The sequence below is a fragment of the Anabrus simplex genome, chromosome 9 (genome assembly GCF_040414725.1).
Source record: "Anabrus simplex isolate iqAnaSimp1 chromosome 9, ASM4041472v1, whole genome shotgun sequence".
In the NCBI taxonomy this organism is placed as follows: Eukaryota; Metazoa; Arthropoda; class Insecta; order Orthoptera; family Tettigoniidae; genus Anabrus; species Anabrus simplex.
In genome coordinates this window covers 35,990,458-36,001,380 of record NC_090273.1, presented here as the reverse complement: position 1 = coordinate 36,001,380, position 10,923 = coordinate 35,990,458, and the positions used below count along the sequence as shown (strand labels likewise).

At 42.6% G+C, this 10,923-nt stretch overlaps 1 long non-coding RNA gene across 1 annotated transcript; it reads right to left on the bottom strand.

The window, feature by feature from the left end:
- Positions 1-586: 586 nt before the first annotated feature.
- LOC136881012 (uncharacterized) lies at positions 587-8,875 on the bottom strand. The gene is made up of 2 exons (XR_010860969.2): positions 8,598-8,875; positions 587-742 (listed from the first exon to the last, which is right to left on the bottom strand). It is a non-coding gene; the product is annotated as an uncharacterized lncRNA (long non-coding RNA).
- Between the last annotated feature and the right edge of the window lie 2,048 nt (positions 8,876-10,923).

Here is a 10,923-nt window from a genome sequence, read left to right as displayed (position 1 = left end):
CTCTACTAGGTTGACCTTCCGAGGCTGAGTGGACCCCGTTCGGGCCCTCAAATTTCGTAGTAGAGCTGGGAATCGAAACCGAGCCTCCGGAGGGTGACAGCTAATCACACTAACCACTACACCACTGAAGCGGAATTATTATTATTATTATTATTATTATTATTATTATTATTATTATTATTGTTGTTGTTGTTGTTGTTTCGGTGCCGCAGGAAACGTCAATGGATTTCTGAAGACAGAAAATTCATAGGACGTCATACCATTCGTAACGGCATATAAAACAACTCTGGCAAACATTATTCACCTAAACTCCCTCAGTAATCTTCGTGAAGCTTCGGTTTTACTTATAGGAGTCTGACCGTACTTACCTGCAGTGACGTGATCTCTTAGGAAGAATGGAACATCGAAACTGGCCCACAATCAACTAGATGGCGTGAGAACTGGCACTTCGGAAGGTGAAGTCATATTTCTCATTATTATTATTATTATTATTATTATTATTATTATTATTATTATTATTATTATTATTATTATTATTATTATTATTATTATGTGATTTTCGGAAAAAGGTGAAATGAAAATCCACTTAACATTTTTATAAAATATCACTTTATTTAAGCCTTTTGCATAAAACATATTGAAGTGTACTTATATGCATTTGTAAAAATGATATAAAATATATTTATATACGTATTAATGGTAATAAATATTAGATGCTCTCGAAGTTGGCAGCCTGTATCACCTGCAAAAAAAGGGAGAAGAAGATGTTACGATTATATTATTATGCAGAAGATGCACAGATTAGTGTACAGTCCCTGTAAAAAGTTAATGATTAAACAAATGAATGTAAATGAAGTACGGCTCTATGGCTAAATGGTTAGCGTGCTGGCCTTTGGTCACAGGGGTGCCGGGTTCGATTCCCGGCAGGGTCGGGAATTTTAACCATCATTGGTTAATTTCCTTGGCATGGGGTTTGGGTGTATGTGTTGTCTTCATCATCATTTCATCCTCATCACGACGCGCAGGTCGCCTACGGAGTCAAATCAAAAGAGCCGAACCCGTCCTGGGGTCTCCCGGCACTAAAAGCCATACGTCATTTCATTTCATCTCATTTCAATGTAAGTGAATGTTTATTTGATAAGTATTCTGAGACAAAAGGTCTCACTCAACGTTATATAGTCTTGTAGATATGAAATTTTAAGGAAATAGGGAAGTTTAAAGGAACACTAATTTTTTTAAACGTTGTTTAAATGCGTACAGAGAACATCCGGTCCGTATGCACAGTAGATACTCAATCATCCGTCGGAGGCCGGAACCGAGGCTGTGATTATGAGAATACGCGGAAAATATAATCAATTAAGAGAACAATCATTGCATTATCCGCTGTCAGTTTTCCGCCTGTTTGTCCGACTCTCTAACACTATGACGAAACTTGAATTTATTAGGGCAGCCTATGCTTGCTCTGAAAGACGAATCTCCACCAAGCACGTTGTTCATATCAATAGCTTTTTGCGACTTCACTGGTCCTAAAGGAGAATACCATGGCTGTAGGCTTGAACGAACCACTGACACATTTGCAGTGCCGAACTGGTCGTTTTTTCGCCACCTTCATTGTTTCGTGAGTTTTCACCTTGTATTTTGCATTTTATAAATAGTGATTTCAATTGTTTCCTCATCACGTCTGATATCACTGTCATTCGCTCTATGCCATAAATTATACCTTTCTTGTAAGGGTGACGTGGTAAATCTAACAGACATTCGTGCTGCGTGGGTGGCAGCTATTGCAGGCTCTGACGTTGGCTTGGGTATCGTGTATTAGGAGAGCCTGTCTCGTGAAGTCGGAATAGCTCATCTACCTCTTGTTACAGGAAGGCCTCAGGTTCTATTCCAGATCATCGTAGAATGTTGAATCTGGATGGAGCTTTTAAACAGAGTTCTCTGATGTCAACACTAAAGAGCTGTCTTTTATGAGAAATATTGAACCCTAGCAGGAAAGTCAAACAATACAGCTAATGATGTCGCTACACTGATTCCGGTATCTACAGACCATCTGACTGGGCAGCAGTGCCCTTGGAAGGTCAAGGTTCTTATGGACTGTTCCACCAAAGGTTTGTTTGTTTCATCCCCCTGTGTGTGGGGGGTGGTAGAATTGCACCCACGGTATCCCCTCCGTGTCCTAAGAGATGCCTAAAAGGGGCTACAAGACCTCTGAATTTGAGAGCGTGAGCTGGTGACCACGGATCCTTAGCTGAGTCCTGACATTGCTTTCACGCATCTGAACCAGGCTCCTCACTTTCATCTATCATATTCGACCTTCCGTGGTCAATTTTTGTTCTTTTCCGACTCCGACGCTATTAGGTTCTGAGGGCTATGGAGAATTTCATTTTCATGCCATTCGTGGCCCTTGTCTTTCTTTAACCGATAACTTCATTTTTCAAAGTGTCGGATTCCTTTCACTTTCTTTCTATGAAATGAAATGGCGTATGGCTTTTAGTGCCGGGAGTGTCCAAGGACAAGTTCGGCTCGCCAGGTGCAGGTCTTTCGATTTGACTCCCGTAGGCGACCTGCGCGTCGTGATGAGGATGAAATGATGACGAAGACGACACATACACCCAGCCACCGTGCGTTAACCAATGATGGTTAAAATTCCCAACCCTGCCTGGAATCGAACCCGGGACCCGTCTGACCAACGGTCAGCACGCTAACCATTTATCTATAGAGCCGGACTTTTTTTCTGTGATTAGTGTTAATAGAGGATGGTTACCCAATTGTTCTTCCTCTTAAAACAATTATCACCACAACCACCATCTCATCACCACTTCGTTTGTTTCAGTTTTAACTCCGTGGTGGCAATTATTTATAGCTAAATGTATCCCTGGTTTTACATGTTCCAAATGGTTGTCAAAATGTGTTGCTAAAAATTTAAAATATTGCCCTTCAGTTGAATTGAAAAGGGAACGGAAGCCATGTTAAGTATGTCTACTTGGAGCAGTCGGTGAAAGGTCGCGATATAATCTGGTAAGTCTCGTCTAATGTAATACAGGCTTTTCATAAATCTTTTGGAGACCTTTTACATAGTTTGTTCGAGTCCTCATTTGTAGGTACCCTGCGAAGAATCAAATTATTCATGATTGACCTGAACATTTCCCTCTATCTCGGACTGTGAAAACCAACAAAGAAACAAAATATCTAGAAATATATCGTGCCAGTCGTTTCACACCAAACCTAGTTCTATATAATTTAATGTAACACATTCGATACGTAGGAACGTTAAAATTAACAATATTGAGGGCTACATGTTTAGGGATAGATCCTGATGATCAATTTTTTGGTGACAACAGGATTCAAAAAGGCTAGGACTGAGAAAGAAGCGATCATGGCTTTAATTAAGGTATAGCCCTAGCATTTGTCTGGGGTGAAAACGAAAAACCAGGGAAAATCACCTTCAGGGTTGCCAATGGTGGTGTTCGGACCTACAGTATCCCGAATATGAGCGTAAAGCTACTCGGGGTGGACGACGCAGCCAATCCGTTCAGTATTCGAGCTGTTTAATCTATGTCCAAGCCTTCCTGTCATGGGGCTTCTGTAGAGAACCATTAGAGTTTAATATCGTGCTCCAGTATGGCTGAACAGCTCCCATGTAAATATAATTGATACCCAGCTCAATAACACGATGCGGCTAATCAGTGGGCCTGTATTCAGCAACATAATGTTACCTGACCTACGCAGGAGAGTTGCTCTGGTCCAAGAGTAAAAGAAGATCCCAGATTCCACCTCTTCCTATGAATTATGACATCCCTGGTCTGAATATGAACCGGCTGAAATTTATAACTGTGAATATCAGATCTTCAAGATGGACGGTCTGTACGGCATGCCCGGAAAGAAGTCCATGTATTTCAGGAAAATACCCGGAAGAAAGGTACCCCCTGGACAGGCGAAAGAAAGGAGTTACACCGGCAGAAAAATGTGTCATTACTGGGCAAAGACCAAAGCCCAACAGTTGAACAAGCGTGGTACAAAGTAGGCCCATTGGAAACAAGAAGAAGAATGGAGTACCAACATCAGTCTGCAAGTTCGGAGTGAATTAATTAGAAATAGCCCTGCACCCGGTTTTGACCTGCCAAGAAGGACGTGGACCCCCCTCAACAGGATTCGGACTAACTACGGAATCTGTACTGAATCACTCTTTAAATGGAGGTAAAATTCCTTCTTCTCAGTGTGACAGGGTTACTCCTTCACAGTCAGTTCACCACATTGTATTTGAATGTGATAGAAGAGCATATCAGGGAAATCGATTCTATTTTCAAGTGGCAACACCCGCAGTCATAGATCGGATAGGCAATTTAGGCTTAAAGATATAAAACAAGCCTGTCTTGTCATGTGCCCCTGTAAATTTGTAAGTATTAATGTAAACGCATATATTTATCCTGCGTGCTTTTGTTTATGCCATACGATAAATAAATGAATAAATAATACCAGCTTTAACGGTGAATAATCTGCTCACTTCCTGCTTTCTCCTTATCCTACACTTCCTACACTAAAAAAAGACACAATGTGTGTTGCTATCTGGCTTACTGATAAAACCGGGAAGTGGAAACGAGTTCGTAGGGCTAAGAAATATATGGAGAATAGCAAGGATTGGCGAGAAGAGAGCCAATCTATATAAAAATAGCATTATGATGTGGAGATTGTCCCTATCCTTTCGTGTTTACAAGATTCTTCTCTTTCTACTTTTTTTTACCGGGCGACGGGTTAGGGGCGCGCAGCTGTGAGCTTGTATCCGGGATATAGTGGGTTCGAATCGCACTGTCGGCAGCCCTGAAGATGGTTTTCCGTGGTTTCCCATTTTCACACCTGGCAAATGCTGGTGCTGTAACTTAATTAAGGCCACGGCCGCTTCCTTCTAATTCCTAGCCTTTCCTATCCCATCGTCTCCATAAGACCTATCTGTGTCGGTACGACGTAAAGCCACTAGCTTTTTCTATTTTTCCCCATTGTGATTATTCTGTGCTTCCATCTAAGTACCTATTTTCTCATTAATGATTTAATTACTGATGCGTGAATCTACCACAAACATGTGGAAGCAATGCAGATGTAGATTTGGAGTAAATGACCAGAACGGTTTGGACAGACAGGGGAAGAGGCGAAAATGTCCTTAAAGCAGTCAGAGAACGCAGGCATGAATTAAATGCAATTCAATGAAAGATGACTTTTGGACATTTGTACAGGAACAATACCTTAATTACAAACATTATATGAGGCTAAGATTCTGGGGAAGGAAACCAGACACAGTGAGAGAGAAAAAAAATTATGGTGGACAAAATCATCGATCCAGTCATCTTCTCAGTCCCCTCCAGCTGTGTATAGCTGTGTACTACGTGGTATCCCACCTCAAATCTCCGACAGTGACGTTCTACAAGAACTTCGTGCGGCGGGCGTTCCCGTCCGACGTGCTATTCGGATACGGAACATTTACGATGCGGCTCCAACTGCCTACATCTGATGCCGTCCACCAGCTCATCACCATCGGTTCCAGTGTCCACGGCCAACATCATCGAGTTGAACCATCTCATTCCCCACCCTCACCCGGTCGCCAACCCTACGATCATCCGTCTCGTCTCCCCCGGCCAGCCCCTCCTCCTGTTTACCCATCTCCACCAGTGTGTCCACCCCTTCCTCCAACTGGTTTCATTCCTCCACCCCTCCCAACGTTTGAACTCCTTCGTCTTCTCATCGCTTCCCTCAATCATATGACAGCTACCCTCCATCTCCTTACCTTGCACCTTTACCCCGGCACTTCCTTCTGAACTTCATCTCTCCCACTTGCACTCCACCTTTTCCTTCACACCCTTCCATAAATCATTTATTGTCTCGCATGTACTTCTGAATTAAATAAAGCGTTTGTTCAATCCTTAGGCATAGACATAATTCCTATCCCATCTCCTACTTCTTCACATCCTTTACCCACCTCCTTCTTGCACCACATCTCCCCAACCCGCCCGCATCTCTTGGCCAGAGAGAGGGCGTTACCCTCTAGGTGGCCTGCCCCACCCTTTCAGGGTGGGGAATGAAAGCATTGTTAGTTAGTTAATTAAATAATCTATATCCCTTTCAATACAGTCAATGCCTAAATTCTCTCTCATTAGCTTTAAGACTGAGTTCAACGATTCCATCGCGGACTCTCCTTCAGTTTCCTTCTTCTTCTTCTTTATCTGTTTACCCTCCAGGGTCGGTTTTTCCCTCGGACTCAGCGAGGGATCCCACCTCTACCGCCTCAAGGGCAGTGTCCTGGAGCGTGAGACATTGGGTCGGGGATACAACAGGGGAGGAGGAGGAGGAGGACCAGTACCTCGCCCAGGCGGTCTCGCCTGCTATGCTGAACAGGGGCCTCGGTGGGGATGGGAAGATTGGAAGGGATAGACAAGGAAGAGGGAAGGAAGCGGCCGTGGCCTTAAGTTAGATACCATCCCGGCATTTTCCTGGGGGAGAAGTGGGAAACCACGGAAAACCATGGGAATCGAACTCATCTCTACTCAGTTGACCTCCCGAGGCTGAGTGGACCCCGGTCCAGTCCTCGTACCACTTTTCAAATTTCGTGGCAGAGACGGGAACCAAACCTTGGTCTCCGGGGATGGCAGCTAATCACACTCACCACTACACCACAGAGGCGGACTGAGCTGTACTTCATATCGTTAATTCTGGTCAGTCTGAGAAGCTTCGCGCACAGCTTCCTTGATTTTCTCCATGTCCTCCCAAGACAATGGGCCTGGGCTCATCTCGATGCCTCCAAAGACTAACAGAATAGCCACTATAGCTGCCGCCATTAACAATTCTGTTAGACCTATTCTTTTATTAACTCTTATTTCGTACTCCGTCTTGATCAACTTGACGCGGCTGTGCCATCGCCCTATCGCAGTCCTATACTGTTGCACTGTTATGTCCATACTGCTTTCCCTGTACTTCCGGATAGTGTTGCCAATTTAGCGGATTTCCCGCTAAATCTGGCGGGTTCTAAATCATTCTAGCGGCAAAAAATGCATTTAGTGGCTAGCGGAATTTTTTATGGAATTTTGATGTGTCAGAGGATTTTCTAGTGGCTTTGGAAAATGCAAACGTAATGTCGCACATGTATGGCATAAATATCATTGAGTCAAATTAATGGGTAAACTTGGAATGTACCTAGTTCCCGGTGGAGGTATCACTTGTTTCTCAGGTGCGTCGGGCCGAACCTGTACAGTAAATCACATTCATGTAATTGAGAAATGCCGTTTCTTTACTGGACGAGGTCTGTTTTACTTTGTGAGTGTGTACATTAGTTCATTTCTTCACTGGTGTCTGTGTGGGACTGAGTCATTCTACTGTAGAACCACAGGAGTTCTTTATTTTAAGTATTCAAAATTTTAGTGACTTTCATCTGCGTGTTGTGCATACATTTTGTGTTTTTTTTAAATGTTTAAACTATTTACTATATCAATTTATATTACCTATGCCTCAATGACTCATTGTAGTTAGTGTGTGCATATGTTTAACCCTTAAATGCACAATTACATTTTTCTTTTAAATTTGATCGCTTTTCATTCCAAATTGTTACCGGAAAATTATTTAAAACAAATATTTGTCAAAATTAATATATTTATTTGGATCAGTCAAAATGTTAAGATTTCTGAATGCTTTACGTACCGGTATATGCAAAGTTGTACGATTACTGTAGCTACTGCCACTCTTCAGTCTTAGGGATATCCTGGCTCACGAATTCTCTGAGGTAAACACTATTTTATTTGTTTTAACCTTAACTGTATAAAGTTTACACCACTCCGGCTGATTAGCAAGAAAAGTCATAAAATATAAGATTGTTCATTTTAATTATACCAGCGACCCCTAGTAAGTTCATTTGGAAGGCGGAAGTAAATGGACACGTCTTATAAAATCATAAAGCAGATATAACAACCAAGTATTTTCTCCTTTGCACATATGCAATGCTGTGCATTTAAGGGTTAAACATCAAGTGTGTATATTCCGGAACACTGTAGTTTATTAACTTATTAACCACTAATCACTTTGCCGAAGTTTGGAAGACGGTATTTACAGACTCGATTGTTTCCAGAGATTTTCATATGCATAGAAGGAAATGTACCGCAATAATTAAAAACACACTTGGCCCTCATTTCATAAATGAGTTGAAAAAATATGTAGGTGACAGAGGCCGCCTGTGGTGTAGTGGTTAGCGTAATTAGCTGTCACCTAAGCAGGCCCGGGTTCGATTCCCGGGTCTGCCACGAAATTTGAAACGTGGTTCGAGGGCTGGAACGGGGTCCACTCAGCCTCGGGAGGTCAATTGAGTAGAGTGGGTTTGATTCCTACCTCAGCCATCCTCGAAGTGGTTTTCCATGGTTTCCCCACTTCTCCTCCAGGCAAATGCTGGAATGGTACCTAACTTAACCCAAACCTAACCACACTAACCACTACACTACAGAGGCGGACTTCGGTGTCATTAACTCCCGTTGAAAGATCACTTGGTTTGGTTTACCACCAGGCCATCGAAATCTAACTGAAGTTTTCAATTTATAGTATAAATAAAACCAAAAAAAGCTACTTACCAGTCATCACTACAGCATTCGTCGACATGCGTTCCTCCTTCTTCTACAGCCCTTAGAGCATTTGCAGTGATTGTCGATGAGACACCCAGGAGTTGTCCTAAGATGACATCCTCGAAGCTGAAGATCCCATGGTTGTACGACGTAGTAGTGAGCACCGTGAATAACTTTACTGAGAACCTCGTGAGAGGCAAGCACCAAGAGAAGTAGTAGAAGAACCTTCATGGCAAAGTGGGGGAGGACTAAGTCAGACAGCGAGCTTTATATCCAGCAAGGCAGGAACTGCATCTGCTGCTTATTAGATGACGTAAAGCTCTCTCATCAGTAGTACCGATATGACAATGACTCACGCCGTATTTTGCAGCATCAGCACCCTACAACTTAAATGAATGAATTCACAAGAACTATTCCAACGGATGCCTCAACAACTGATTTCTATTATATTTTACTGACTAGGAGTCTGCGGGTCTCATTGAAAATTGATGGTAGAATGAGTTCTTGGTTCCAGTGGCGCCGACTTGGGGGGGGGGGGATGCAAGGCATTGTCTGCGTTTTCTGCCCCCCTCCCCCAAATGAAATGATCTTAGGGGGCAGAGTGACATTTTGCTCCCCCGAAATTTCTCCTCCTAGATGTTGAGTCCCCTTACAACGTGGAGTTTGGTTGTCTTCGGAGGCTCCTAAGGCGTTCAATCTGGAGAAGGTGGTAGATGGTTTTATATCAAGAAATGAGATTAGAAAGAGGACATTCCTTCAGAGAACTACATTTCCCAATGGAGACTGCTCAGGTGGTACATCTGGTGGTAGAGCTTTTCATATTTTGTATCATGAAATGCATAATATACAATACGATAGTAGGATATTTATTAAGAAAATGTATTTATGGAGCAAATTCTAATTCTTGTATTCTTCTTCTTAATCTGTTTACCCTCCAGGGTCGGTTTTTCTCTCGGACTCAGCGAGGGATCCCACCTCTACCGCCTCAGGGGCAGTGTTTTGGAGATTCAGACTCTGGGTCGGGGGATACAACTGGGGAGATTGACCAGTACCTCTCCCAGGCGGCTTCAGCTGCTATGCTGAACAGGGGCCTTGTGAAGGGATGGGAAGATTGGATGGGACAGGCAAGATAGAGGGAAGGAAGCGGCCATGGCCTTAAGTTAGGTACCATCCCGGCATTTGCCTGGAGGAGAAGTGGGAAACCACGGAAAACCACTTCGAGGATGGCTGAGGTGGGAATCGAACCCACCTCTACTCAGTTGACCTCCCGAGGCTGAGTGGACCCCGTTCCAGCCCTCGTACCACTTTGCAAATTTCGTGGCAGAGCCGGGAATCGAACCCGGACCTCCGGGGGTGGCAGCTAATCACGCTAACTACTACACTACAGAAGCGCTTTAATTATTTCACTTGTGATTATTTTTTATAGCTTCGTACATGAAACATTCCTTCAAAATATTTATTTATGAATCAAATTCTATTTTTCTGTTTACTTGTGAATATCATTGAAAACTCCGTACTTAAGACTCGCTCAAAATTGTATTTCAGAAGGAAGCTCTATTATTGTTCTGTTTTTCTGTTTGTTTGTGAATATTATTATATAGGAATTTTTGCATTAATAGTTCTTCCCCATTTCACATGCCTGTGTTCATGTTAATCATTACCCCCCACTCAATGCTTAACCCGAAGTCTGCTTGGTTTTAAATGGTTATAAGAATTAATAATAATAATAATAATAATAATAATAATAATAATAATAATAATAATAATAATAATAATAATAATAATAATAATAATAATAATAATAATAATAATAATAATAATAATAATAATGCTATTTGCTGTACGTCCCACTAACTACTTTTACGGTCTTCGGAGACGCCGAGGTGCCGGAATTTAGTCCCGCAGGAGTTCTTTTACGTGCCAGTAAATCTACCGAGTTATAAGAATTAGACAAGACCTTTGCTGTTCATATTTTACACTGGTTACTTTTCTGAAACGTATAAAATGGTATCCTCTGTGGGTGGGGGCGGTAGAATAACATCCACGGAATCCCCTGCCGGTCATAAGAGGCGACTAAACATGGCCCCAAGGGCTCTTAACATGGGAGCTGTGTTGGTCGACACGGGGCCCTTACCTGAGTCCTGGCATTGCTTCCACTTAATTGTGTCACGCTCCTCAATTTCATCTACCCTATCCGACCTCCCTTGGTCAACACTTGTTCTTTTCCGACCCCGACGGTATTAGAGTATTCAAGGCCTAGCAAGTCTTTCAATTTCACTCCATTCCTGGCCCTTGTCTTTCTTTCTTTCTTTCTTTCTTTCTTTCTTTCTTTCCT